The sequence below is a fragment of the Schistocerca americana genome, chromosome 6, assembly GCF_021461395.2.
Source record: "Schistocerca americana isolate TAMUIC-IGC-003095 chromosome 6, iqSchAmer2.1, whole genome shotgun sequence".
Classification (NCBI taxonomy): Eukaryota; Metazoa; Arthropoda; class Insecta; order Orthoptera; family Acrididae; genus Schistocerca; species Schistocerca americana.
The window spans coordinates 388144190-388159032 of record NC_060124.1 but is presented as its reverse complement, the minus strand read 5'-3'; positions in this window follow the sequence as shown (position 1 = coordinate 388159032).

Below are 14843 nucleotides of genomic sequence, written 5' to 3'. Positions count from 1 at the left end.
ACGAAATTAAAATATTCCGCTACCTAAGCAGCAAAATAACCGATGATGGAAGGAGCAAGGAGGACGTAAAAAGCAGACTAGATTTGGCAAAAAGGGCATTCCTGGCCAAGAGATGTCTACTTATACCAAACATAGGCCTTAATTTGAGGAACACAATTCTGAGAATGTACGTTTCAAGCACAGTACTGTTTAGGAGTGAAACATGGAAAACCGGAGCGGAAGTATTTGAGATATGGTGCTTCACACAAATGTTGAAAATTAGGTGCACTAATAAAGTAAGGAATGGGGAGGTTCTTCGCAGACTCGGCGAGGAAAGGAACATATTGACAATACTGATAAGAAGAGGGGACAGGATGGCAGGAGATCTGTTAACACATTAGGGAATGACTTCCATTATACTAGAGGGACCTGTAGAAAGTAGGAACTCCAGAGAAAGACAGAGTCTTGAATAAAAGCAGCAAATAGTTGAAGGTGTAGGTCGCAAGCTAAAATTTTTGGCACAGGAAAAGAATTCGTTGTGAGCCGCATTAAACCACACACAAGGCTGATGCCTTAGAAAAAATGAGCATCGTTGGATCTAACCATTGTTATAGTGCTGCTTACGAATGAAATAAACAAAGTAAAATAAATGGTACGAACTTTTAGCCTTTCAAAGCAACCTCTTCACTTGAGTTAAAGAAGTGATGACTGCAATAATCGTAAAGAAGAGACACGCTGTAATTTTAGGCTGCACGGCCATGCTACTTACGAAGCGTGTTCTGCCTGTTATCATCCCTTACCCATGTCCGATCGCCGGAGAGAGGACTGAATCAATTAAGAATTAGAAAACACAGCGGTAAGGAGATTGCTAGTTGTCAATAATTTCGCTTACGCTCGAAAATAACTCAGAGAAACACCGATACTTCAGTATCCCAGTATCTAACCGCTCTTTTCTGCGAAGACAGTGAACACGTAAACGCAAAATTGGCCTACGGGGTTGTCCGATTCGGGCCATGTGTCTCCATCAGCGCTAATAGCTCGACAGCAGTTCTCTGTCGCGGGGCAGTATGGATATTTACTGGCAGATTGGCTTGAAAGCAGTTCATTGTTATAGAGGGCAGTACAGGCTGCTGTAGCTAGCTGCCGACAGATCGGCAGATGCTCGGCGAACGGCGACGTCGATTTCAGTATACACGGTTATTTCACTTATGTACGGGTAGTCGAATATTTTACCCAAGCTTGTCGCTAAATTAGTGAATAGTATCCGGTAGAAGAAAAGCGATACTGAATAGAATTTAAAACAAAACAAGGAATGCAGTTTTGTGACCATATCGCTTAATCTTGATCATCTAGATTCAACACCTAATTATTGTTAATACTGGTAAGAAACTACCACGGGTACGAGGAATATTCGGAGAATAATGGGCCATCAGTCGCGAAATGCACATCACAGTGAAAAGCCGATGAAGCTTTGCACAGATACGAGGGTGAGTCAAATGAAAACCTTAAATATTTTTTTAAATATTATTTATTGTGCAGAAGTGGTACAAAGCTGTATCACTTTTCAACATAATCTCCCCCACGCTCAATGCAAGTCCTCCAGCGCTTACAAAGTGCATAAATTCCTTTAGAAAAAAATTCTTTTGGTAGTCCGCGCAACCACTCATGCACCGCGTGGCGTACCTCTTCATCAGAGCGGAACTTCTTTCTTCCCATTGCGTCTTTTGAGTGGTCCAAACATATGGAAATCATTTGGGGAAGGTCTGGTGAGTATGGTAGACGAGGAAGGCACTCAAAATGCAGGTCTTTGATTGTTGCAACTGTTGTACGGGCAGTGAGGGGCCTTGCATTATCATGTTGCGAAAGGACACCTGCTGACAGCAATCCACGTCGCTTTGATTTGACTGCAGGCCGCAGATGATTTTTTAGGAGATCTGTGTATGATGCACTGGTGACAGTGGTCCCTCTAGGCATGCAATGCTCCAAAATGACGCCTTTTTCGTCCCAAAAGAGAGTTAGCATAACCTCCGCTGCTGATGGACCTATTCGAAACTTCTTTGGTTTTGGTGATGAGGAATGGCGCCATTCCTTGCTCGCTCTCTCCGTTTGCGGTTGGTGGAAGTTAACCCAGGTTTCGTCCCCAGTAACGATTCTTGCAAGGAAGCCATCACCTTCCCGTTCAAAGCGCCGAAGAAGTTCTTCACAAGCATCAACACGTCGTTCTCTCATTTCAGGAGTCAGCTGGCGTGGCAACCATGTCGCAGACACTTCGTGAAACTGGAGCACATCATGCACAATGTGATGTGCTGACCCATGACTAATATGTAAACATGCTGCAATGTCATTCAGTCTCACTCGGCGGATTTCCTTCACTATGGCTTCAACTGCTGCAATGCTCTGTGGAGTCACAACTCGTTGTGTCTGACGTGGACGAGGAGCATCTTCCACTGAAGTCACACCATCTGCGAACTTCCTACTCCATTCGTAGACTTGCTGCTGTGACAAACGTTCATCACCGAACTGAACCTTCATTCATCGATGAATTTCCATAGGTTTTACGCCTTCACTACGCAAAAACCGAATAACAGAACGCTGTTCTTCCCTGGTGCAAGTCGCAAGTGGGGCGGCCATCTTTATTCTGATACTGCGACGGTATGTGTGTATCTGCACTATGCTGCCACCTACAGGCGGTTTTGCACGCTGTTTGTAGCACGCTTACCAACTTACAGGATAACGGCGCGAAATTTCGACTTGTTCTTATAAATTTAGTGTCTTCATTTTACTCACCCTCGTATGTTGGGCAGTGTTTCTAGTGCACCCAACGATCACTTTATTTTTTTAGTTATGGTTGTATAGGGAGCTCGTAAAGATGCCCAGGAAATAGTGTTTCCTGCCGAAAGTTTTCACCTTATTTCATACAACGCCACATAACTTAACTGTAATGCACTTCGTCCTTCATGACAGTACTCGGTCGCACATTGCAGGGGAGTGACTAGGTTCTTACAGTGTTTTGGACGGGAAGCCCGGGCTTGGGTCTCTCTGATTTTTATCTCTGCTCCAATAAACAGCTGGCTATGAAGACAACATTTTGGCACAGACTAAGAGTTCAATCCAGCGCAGAAAATAGTCTGAGAGCGCAGATGACTGCTTTGAAGCTGCTACAAAGCTACTACAGATGTCTAAGTCGGAGCGACGCCTATGTAGAGAAGTAGCTGGAAGGTGTGGCTAACTGCTGCAAATCAAACAGTTTTGATTTTCTGTGGTTTCCAATTCTCGATCGATCGTTCTTTACTTTCCGAATAGCACTCATTTATTGAACCACATTTATTGTGCATGTCCATCCTTGTACATGGGGGTGTCTCGGGAGCCACGGCCGTTCACTAGTGTAAGAAAATAAAACACCTACAGCTGTCCTGTTGTTTATTGTGTAGCTACCAGGTTGGGCGCTCCAATGCACCATCTTCAGGCCTTAGTTGATGGTTGGAGACACAACAGTCTGCGTAAACCGGTTGTTCACCGCTGATGCATCGTATATATGGATCGTGATACCCCCTTCAGTGTCAACTAAAGCCTGAAGATGGTGCACTGAAGTGCAGAAACTGGTAGCTACACAATAAATGACATCATAAAAACGTTTCATTTTCTCACACATTTATTGTGTCACAGCACGTTTCTTTCGACAGGACATCATCACGTTATACAGTGTTCATAAGAAGTCGCGACAGAGTTGTGCCACTATCATGGCTTAAGAACTGTAGTTATTCTACCTAATGGTAAAGGCAAGTTCTGGAACATGACATTCGTATCAGCACAACATTAGAAGCACTGTGAGCAGTGAGTGTGCACGTAACGTGGCATTGCTGTGTACACTAGACTCTTCCGCCGATGAAACGATCCCGTGACGAAGCGCACCGCTCTTCGTTGTTTCTTCATTATCTCTGCTATTTAGTCAACTTTGTAAGAGTGCCAGACTGATAAGCATTACTCAAGAAGCGATCAAACAAGTGTTTTATAAACCATTTTTTCGTGGATTAATTACATTTCCTTAAGATTCTACCAATCAATCTCATCCTGGCATTTGTTTCTGCTGCATTGTAGTTATTCCTCTCTAGGGCGCTCGGGATGGTTACTCCAAGGTATTTTACAGGTGTAACCGTTTCTATTGGTGTCTGACAAACAAACTGCATCCAGTTGTATATGATCTTTATAAAGGAACACGAACGATTTCATTATATCAGAACATGTCCTCAGGTGCCAATCTGAACAAGATACTAAACATACAGTCGATTTTATGACTTAAAAACGGACACCAGTCCTAATACTATAAGCAATATGATAACAGCTATGAAAGTACTTACAAGTCCTTTATTGTATTATTATATGATAGCGGAACAAACACTGGTAGCAGTTACTTCTGTAAAATATCTGGGAGTATGCGTGCGGAACTATTTGAAGTGGAATGATCAAATAAAGTTAATTGTTGGTAAGGCGGGTGCCAGGTTGAGATTCATTGGGAGAGTCCTCAGAAAATGTAGTCCATCAACAAAGGAAGTGGCTTACAAAACACTCGTTCCACCTATACTTGAGTTTTGCTCATCAGTATGGGCTCCGTACCAGGTTGGGTTGACAGAGGAGATAGAGAAGACCCAAAGAAGAGCGGCGCGTTTCGTCACAGGGTTATTTGGTAAGCGTGATAGCGTTACGGAGTTGTTTAGCAAACTCAAGTGGCAGACTCTGCAAGAGAGGCGCTCTGCATCGGGGTGTAGCTTGCTGTCCAGGTTTCGAGAGGGTGCGTTTCTGGATGAGGTATCGAATATACGAGTATTGCTTCCCCCTACTTATACCTCCCGAGGAGATCACGAATGTAAAATTAGAGAGATTCGAGCGCACATGGAGACTTTCCGGCAGTAGTTCTTCCCGCAAAACATACGCGACCGGAACAGGAAAGGAGGTAATGACAGTGGCATGTAAAGTGCCCTCCGCCACACACACCGTTGGGTGGCTTGCGGAGTATAAATGGAGATGTAGATGTAGAAGTCGTTGAAACGTTAGGCCTCTAAAATGGAAAGAAGGGGAGCTCAACTTTCTCTAAATAAAATGCTGTTTCCTGCAACAAGCAGGGCTTTACGAATCAAACAGTTGAAGAACATGACATGTTAAATCCACGTTAACCTATAATGAAAGGATAACAATAGGAAAAAGTCCCAACTAGCCTATAAAAATAACGGGAAAATATACGTCACTGCGTGCGAGGAAAACAGCGACTTCGAGGAGGAAGTGATGTACCGCGAAAAAATATTTATACAGTCGCGAGAAACGGTTGGAATCCGTAAAGAAGTCTCTACCGTGTTTTCGGGATTTCCCGTTGCAGACTTCTAGGTCTTATAGAGGGAAGTGAGTACATATTATTTTGAATTGGTGCTCATGTCAGAAAACAGTTTGTTTTCTACAACCATTTGAAAACTTGTTCGTAGCGCGACCATTTTTACGAGTAACTGATTAGGCGTGAACCAGACCAACATAGCCAGATAAATTTCTCTTCAACATGATGCCGTATGGCCTCTTCCAGTTTGGGTGTGCGGCGTCTTCTTGGAGCATCACAGTCGTGCCTAAATACCCTTTCTCGAAGCCGTTGAGTAATTGTGGCGGAAAGGGTATGCAATGGATTCATATGTTGTCGACAACGATCTTGATAAAGGCGACGAGCAGCTCTTCTATTACCGTGAGCTGCGGCATTCAGAAGGGTTATGTCGGAGTAAATGCAAACATGTTACTCTAACACTAACAGGCACGTGAATGAGGCTCGAACTAGGTTAGAGAGTTAGGACAGAGGTCAGATGACGTCGACTGATTCGACGTAACTACCCTCCACCATGACTACACTGTTGCATATCTACCAAGCAAACGTGTTTTCAAACGGCTGTAGCACTGAAACGGTACTTTTCTGTAGTCACTCCCCTGTACAAGTCCTAGAATTTCGTAACGGGAATTTCTGAACGCCCTGTATATCTCAGTTGTCATTAATTATTTAAAAGGCATCTTTTCTTGTAGTACATCTAAAAATCTCGAATTCAATATATCTATCTCCAGTCTTTCTTTTCATTATACAAGATGTCATTGTCCTCGACTCTTTTTGGATTATGACCGACGATACCAAGAATTCCGCGAATATAAAATTAAGCACATTAGTATCTTCTTTACCTAGAAGTTGTTCTTTATACCTAATGTTAAATGTTCTTCCAGTTTGTCCGATGTAAATGCTGGACATCCATCGCAAGTCATAAACAGCTGTGCTGCGTTAGGAGTCATTTGCAGTTTTAATACTATGAATTAAATTTTTCTGTAGCTACTGTCAGTGTAGAAGGCTAACTAGGAAGCTTATTTTTTAAACAACAATCGTCTAATTCTATATGATACATTACCTATAAAGGCACTGAAATATACCGTTAGTTTCCACATTTACCGTTTTCACTGCAGCCTAAGTTAGTATCTCTATCTCTTGTTTTCTTCTCAAAAATTTCGACTGATATAGACGGTTCGTATCCATCTATAAAGGCAATAGTTCCAATTAAATTCATCTCTCTATTTTTTCAGTAGTTAAAGACGTTACCACAACACGACTTATAGCTGAGTGAAGTGATCTCGTGTGATTGAGAGTGCATCGAGTCATATGCGAAAAATATCGAAACTTATTCTATCATCTGTAAGCGCAAACTTGAGATCTACACTACTGGGCATTAAAATTGCTACACCAAGAAGAAATGCAGATGATAAACGGGTATTCATTGGAAAATATACTAGAACTGACATGTGATTACATTTTCACGCAATTTGGCTGTATAGATCCTGAGAAATCAATACCCAGAACAACCACCTCTGGCCGTAATAACGGCCTTGATACACCTGGGCATTGAGTTAAACAGCGTGGATGGCGTGTACAGCTACAGCTGACCATGAAGCTTCAACACGATGCCACAATTCATCAAGAGTAGCGACTGGCGTATTGTGACAAGCCAGTTGCTCGGCCACCATTGACCAGATGTTTTCAATTGGTGAGAGATCTGGAGAATGTGCTGGCCAGGGCAGCAGTCGAACATTTTCTGTATCCAGAAAGGCCCGTACAGGACCTGCAACATGTGGTCGTACATTATCCTGCTGAAATGTAGGGTTTCGCAGTGATCGAATGAAGGGTAGAGCAACGTGTCGTAGAACATCTGAAATGTAACGTCCTCTGTTCAAAGTGCCGTCAATGCGAATAAGAGGTGACTGAGACGTGTAACCAAAGGCACCCCATACCATCACGCCGGATGATATGCCAGTATGGCAATGACGAATACACGCTTACTATGTGCGTTCACCACGATGTCGCCAAACACGGATGCGACCATCACGATGCTGTATACAGAAACTGGATTCATCCGAAACAATGAAGTTTTGCCATTCGTGCACCCAGTTTCGTCATTGAGTACACCATCGCAGGCGCTCCTGTCTATGATGCCGCGTCAAGGGTAACCGTAGCCATGGTCTCCGAGCTTTTAGTCCATGCTGCTGCAAACGTCGTTGAACTGTTTGTGCAGATGGTTGTTGTCTTGCAAGAGTCCCAATCTGTTGACTCAGGTATCGAGACGTGGCTGCACGATCCGTTACAGCCATGCGGATAAGATGCCTGTCATCTCGACTGCTAGTGATACGAGGGCGTTTGGATCCAGCACAGCGTTCCGTATTGCCCTCCTGAACCCACAAATTCCATATTCTGCTAACCGCCATTGGATCTCGACCAAAGCGAGCAGCAATGTCGCGATACGATAAACCGCAATCACGATAGGCTACAATCTGACCTTTATCAAACTCGGAAACGTGATGGTACGCATTTCTCCTCCTTACACGAGGGATCACAACAACGTTTCACCAGGCAACGCTGGTCAACTGCTGTTTGTGTATGAGAATTCGGTTCGAAACGTTCCTCATGTCAGCACGTTGTAGGTGTCGCCACCGGCGCCAACTTTGTGTGAATGCTCTGAAAAGCTAATCATTTACATATCACAGCATCTTCTTCTTGTCGGTTAAATTTCGCGTCTGTAGCACGTCATCTTCGTGGTGTAGCAATCTTAATGGCCAGTGGTGTACATATCCTCTTACTTACATACTTCAAAGGCCACCGTATGACGCGTGTCGGAGGGGAACTTGTACCAGTACTAGTCATTTCCTTTCCTTCTCCACTCGAAAATAGAGCGAGGGAAAAACGACTGCATATGTGACTCCAAACGATCCCTAATATCTGTTATCCTGCCTTCGTAGTCCTTACGCGAAATGTTCGTAGGCGGCAGTAGAATCGTTGAGTACTCAGCTTCAGATTCTCTAATTGTTTCAAAAGTGTTTACTGAAGAGCTCGAAAGAGCGTCCTCCATGCAGGGATTCCCATTTGAATTCCCAAAGCGTCTACGTTATACTTGCGTGTTAACCAAACCTACCGGTAACAAATCTAGCAGCCTGATTTCGAATTGCTTCGATGTTTTCCTTCAGTCCTACGTTGGGGCGCATCCAAAACAATCGAACAACACTCGAGAATGGGTAGGACTAGTATCCTACACGCGTTCTTCTTTAGATGAACTACACTTTCCCAAAATTCTACCAATAAACCAAAGCCGACCATTCGTTTTTCCTACTGCGATCCTTACCTGATCGTTCCATTTCATATCACTTTGCAGAGTTACGCTTAGTTATTTAAACGATGTGACTGCGTCAAGAAGTACACTAATAATGCTGTATTTAAACATTACGGGTTCGTTTCTCCTACTCCTCGGCATTAGCTTAAATTTCTCTACATGTAGAGCAAACTGCCATTCATCACATCAACTAGAAATTTTGTGTAAGTCATCTTGTATCCTCCTACTGTCACTCAAAGACGATACCCTCTCGTAGACCACACCATCAGCAAACAGCCGCAGATTGCAATTCACGCCGCCCGCCAGACCATTTATGTGTGGTCAGAATAAGAGCAGTCCTCCGGCACTTGGCTGGCGCACTTGTAAGGATATCCGTGTCTCTGATGGAAACCTGCTGTCGAGGACAATACACTGGTTTCTGTTACGTAGGAAGTCTTAGAGCCAGTCACATATCTTTGAACTTATTTCAATGCTCGTACCTTCGTTAACAGCCTGCCATGGGGGTACGGTATCAAAGGCTTTTCGGAAATCTAGGAATATGGACTCTACCTGTAGCCCTTCATTCATGGTTCGCAGGATATCATGTGAGGAAAGGACAAGATGACTTTCGCAAGAATGATGCTTTCTAAAATTTGCTGGTTTGTTATATTCGAACTGAGAATATGCTCAATAATTTGCAAAAAAGCGATGTTAAGGAAATTGGTCTGTAATTTTGCTGGTCCGTTTTCTTATCCTTCTTATATACAGGACTCACCTCCGCTATTTTCCTGTCGCTTGAGACGGCGCTGGCGAGAGATTCGCTATAAATGCAAGCCGAGTAAGGGGATATACCGTGGAGTACTCTTTGTTAAACTGAGTTGGAATTTCATCCGTTCCCGGCGACTCATTGGTTTTCAACTCTTTCAGTTGCCCCTCTAACCGAGGGATGCTTGTTACTATGTACTGCATGCGGGAATCTGTGCGACCGTCCAACGACGGTGTGTCTGTACGATCCACCCTCTTGAAAGATGTCTTAATCGTAAATTTAAAACTTCAGCTTTCCTTTTGCTATCTTCTATTGCCACAACAGAGTGGTCAACAGGGACTGAACAGAAGCTTTCGACTAGCTTAACAATTTAACGTAGTACCAGAATTTTCTCCTGTAGTCGGCGAGATCTTTTGCTAATATATGACGGTGGTAGTTGTTGCATGCTTCGCACATCGATCTTTTTAGAGACGCGCGGATCTCTGCTACCTTTTGCCTATCATCATTTGCGAGTTCTGTTTTAAACCGAGAGTCCAAAACTTTAGTTCGCGATTTTAATCTTTTAACTCGCTAGTAAACTTAATTTTTTTGTGAAAAACGTTAATTATTTTAAAGCGTTGATCAATTTCATCTTTTTTCCCATCAAACACAATCAAAATGTCACCAGCATACCTTGAATAACATTTAATTGCTAATTTTGTAGGCGGTTGACTTAAATAATTTTGATTCTAATGTGTTTATGAAAATATCAGCCTATAATTTTGCGCATTTGTCAGACGACCTTCCTTCAAGTATCTTGTACTGATACTGGGATCATTCTACCCTGAGAACAAATAGTACTCAGCACACGTAAAAAATATAGATCTTATAGATCTTTGAAACAGAGTCTTTCGGGCGTCAAAATCGAACCTTGTAAGCAGATACCATGCGATTTCAAAAACATGGCATAGAGTCAGCAGAATGCGCATCGGTTTTCTGGTATAATTTTCGAGCTGAAAACTGCTGTGATGTTCTTGTTTAGTCGATCTTACGCGAAAGAGTATATGTAAGACTGCTGGACAGAAAATTTATGAATTCATTCACACAGACCGTCACATAGTTTCCGCTTGAGAGATAATGTGCAGATACTTCAGAACAAAGAAGTCGCCGTCGTTTAATCTTTGAGTAATTAAGTCAGACTCGCAATAATTTCCACTCTAGGACAACAAGAGGGCACTAATAGCGAAGAAAGAAAACAGGCAGTACTTTTTAATGAAATTCTCCTGCTAAAAATGTTAATTATTATTCGTCGAGAGTAAACATTTGAACAAGAAGATGATGAAAATTGTGGCAAAGGACAAGAGCGACTGGAAAAGCAGAGGAAAGAATGTACTGTTTGTTGCCTTCCACTATTTCACAACAGGAAATACAGAAAGGTGACTAGCTGCTCCTGACGGTTTGAGTAACATCGTTCATGTAACAGCTAACTGAAATGTAGCAGATGATAACCGCTCCTCACTATGAGCTCGTTTAGCCGGCCGTAGTGGCCGAGTGGTTCTAGGCGCTTCAGTCTGGAACCGCGGGTCCGATACGGTCGTAGGTTCGAATCCTGCCTCGGGCATGGATGTGTGTGATGTCCTTAGGTTAGTTAGGTTTAAGTAGTTCTAAGTTCTAGGGGACTGATGACCTCAGATGTTAAGTCGCATAGTGCTCAGAGCCATTTGATTTTTTTATGAGCTCGTTTAGCCTGTAACGTCTCTCATTTCTGTGCTTTCTTGGTAGATCAGAATTGTGTGTCACACAGGGACCCGAACCCGGAACATCGTTTTCTGCGGGCAATGCATTTTGGAAATCTCTGATTTCTCTACCTCACTGCGTTATGTTACGGGAGAGTGCCAATAGTGTTCAGAGCATAATCCTAGGATGCATAAAACCAAATTCTGGTGCCTAACAGAACGATGAACCATCGCAAATGATCCTGTAATTTAACTGAAAACAAGGATACTGTCACGCAACGGATAACATTTTATTTAAATGAATATGCATAGGTGTGGCCCATTTGAACATGAAAATAATGGTTACCATACCATTCACATAGACATATTAGTGGGAGGACGGATCTTCTAGCTATGAGTGGAAACAAATGGCCACTATAACGAATAGATTTATTAACTTTAAACATGAAAGGTGTGGAAACCTAGAGTTATGCAAGATTACTTCAATTGATCGACGAAAGAAGACAGCACAAAAATATTTAAGGAAATTGAGGAATTCAGGAATACGAGGCATGTTCACAAAGCAAATGTATTAAATTTTTATATTTGTTTAATAAAAAGTGTATCTGATAAAAGTTGATGATGTTGTTGATACACTTAGTGACTAGTTTTCCATATATTACCCATCCCGTTCAATGCATGTGGTAACCCATGGCACAAGCTTCTTTATACCTTCGTCGAAGAACGCTCCCACAAGCTTTTTCCTCCTCTTCAGAATCTCTTTCTGCGTCTGCTTGTTGGTCGAAAATTTAATTCCATGAAAATCTGAAGCGCCATGTCAGGGGTATATGGGGGCTGGTTCAAAACATCCCAACCAAATGAGTTCTAGTACGCCTTGGTGGCTAAGGGCGTTGTGCGAACAAGCACACTCCTCTCCTCGTAATTCCCCTATTTTAGTTCTGAGTGCTCATCTCGATGTTTTTAGGTTGTCACAATACCTTTGTGTATTGATGAACTCCCTCGGAGGCAGAAATTCGACGGAAATGATGCCTTTTCGGTCCCAAAACACTGAAGACCTAATTTTCTTTCCCGAAATTGTGGGATTCAATTTTTCAGCAGCTGAGGAATAGGTGTGACGCTAATGTGACGATTATCTTTTTGTCTCAGGCGTGAACGAGAGCTCCATGTTTCATCAGCACTCACAACAGAGCTCAGAAAATCCTCAACTTCCAATTCGAGTCGCCCAAGGATCTCGGGGGCGCCACTGAACCGATTTTTCTTGTGCTGCTCTGTCAGCTGTTTTGGGACCCATCTTGCGCACAGTTTCCGGTATCGCGGCGTTTCTGTGAGAGTCTCGTATTAGAACGTTCTGTAGAGATGTGGATAAATGGCAGAAATTTCATCCATTGTCAATAGGAGGTCTTCACAAGCAGTTTCCTCGTTTTTTTGCACCAAGTCATCAGTCTGCCAAACTCCCTACATCACTTAAGCACACTCGTTCTCAGCACCTTCGCTGTAAATAGCTTTGACTCGTGAAAAAATTTCTATAGGTGTTATTCCTTCCGCGAGTAGGAAGTGGATCGTGAGACGTGGCTAGTACTTGGCAGGATTCCTTACCGACAACTCTCAAGCAACTGGAAACTAAAACGCGAGTTTACGTACTACCGTGCTACTGCGATGCTCGCTCTCGCCGGGGTATCCGTCTCCCCTACCACTCAATGTTGCCAACCCTGAAAAAAAAGGAAAATCACAATTCTTTACGGTTACAGAACACTTACGTTTTGAACATGCTTCCTAATAGGCACCTACGAATTAGTTATTGGGAGCTCCAACGTTAGGCGGGTGATGGAGCCCCTTAGGGAAATAGCGGGAAGGTCGGGGAAGAAGGCCAGTGTTCACTCTGTCTGCTTGCCAGGGGGTCTCATCCGAGATGTGGAGGAGGCTCTGCCGGCGGCGATACAGAGCACTGGGTGCACCCGACTGCAAATTGTTGCTCATGTCGGCACCAATGACTCCTGCCGTCTGGGTTCAGAGGTCATCCTCAGTTCGTACAGGCGGTTGGCGGAAATGGTGAAGGCGGAAAGCCTCGCTCGCGGGGTGAAATCAGAGCTAACTATTTGTAGTATCGTTCCCAGAACCGATCGCGGTCCTCTGGTTTGGAGCCGAGTGGAAGGCTTAAACCAGAGGCTCAGACGATTCTGCGGAGATCTGGGGTGCAAATTTCTCGACCTCCGCTATCGGGTGGAGAAATGTAGGGTCCCCCTGAATAGGTCAGGCGTGCACTACACGCCGGAAGCGGCTACAAGGGTAGCGGAGTACGTGTGGAGTGCACATGGGGGTTTTTTAGGTTAGAGAATCCCCTCCCTAGGCCCGACAAGACGCCTCCTGAGACGCAGCAAGGTAGGAGTAGGCAAAATGCAACAGGGAATAACAATATTAATGTGCTAATAGTAAACTGCAGGAGCGTCTACAGAAAGGTCCCAGAACTGCTCTCATTAATAAACGGTCACAACGCCCATATAGTACTAGGGACAGAAAGTTGGCTAAAAACCAGATGTAAATATTAATGAAATCCTAAACTCAGATTGGAATGTACACCGAAGAGATAGGCTGGACAGTGAAGGGGGAGGCGTGTTTATAGCGATAAGAAGTGCAATAGTATCGAAGGAAATTGACGGAGATCCGAAATGTGAAATGATTTGGGTGAAGGTCACGGTTAAAGCAGGCTCAGACATGGTAATTGGATGTCCCTATAGGCCCCCTGGCTCAGCAGCTGTTGTGGCTGAGCACCTGAAGGATAATTTGGAAAATATTTCGAGTAGATTTCCCCACCATGTTATAGTTCTGGGTGGAGGTTTTAATTTGCCGGATATAGACTGGGAGACTCAGACTTTCATAACGGGTGGCAGGGACAAAGAATCCAGTGAAATTTTTTTAAGTGGTTTATCTGAAAACTACCTTGAGCAGTTAAACAGAGAACCGACTCGTGGCGATAACATATTAGACCTTCTGGTGACAAACAGACCCGAACTATTTGAAAAAGTTAACGCAGAACAGGGAATCAGCGATCTTAAAGCGGCTACGGCATCGATGATTTCACCCGTAAATAGGAATGTTAAAAAGGGTAGGAAGATTTTTCTGCTTAGAAAAAGTGACAAAAAGCAGATTTCAGAGTACCTGTTGGCTCAACACAAAAGTTTTGTCTCAAGTACAGATAGTGTTGAGGATCAGTGGACAAAGTTCAAAACCGTCGTACATAATGCGTTAGATGCGTATGTGCCAAGCAAGATCGTAAGAGATGGAAAAGAGCCACCGTGGTACAACAACCGAGTTAGAAAACTGCTGCGGAAGCAAAGGGAACTTCACAGCAAACATAAACATAGCCAAAGCCTTGCAGACAAACAAAAATTACGCGAAGCGAAATGTAGTGTGAGGAGGGCTATGCGAGAGGCGTTCAATGAATTCGAAAGTAAAGTTCTATGTACTGACTTGGCAGAAAATCCTAAGAAATTTTGGTCTTATGTCAAAGCGGTAGGTGGATCAAAACAAAATGTCCAGACACTCTGTGACCAAAATGGTACTGAAACAGAGGATGACAGACTAAAGGCCGAAATACTAAATGTCTTTTTCCAAAGTTGTTTCACAGAGGAAGATTGCACTGTAGTTCCTTCTCTAGATTGTCGCACAGACGACAAAATGGTAGATATCGAAATAGACGAGAGAGGGATAGAGAAACAATTAAAATCGCTCAAAAGAGGA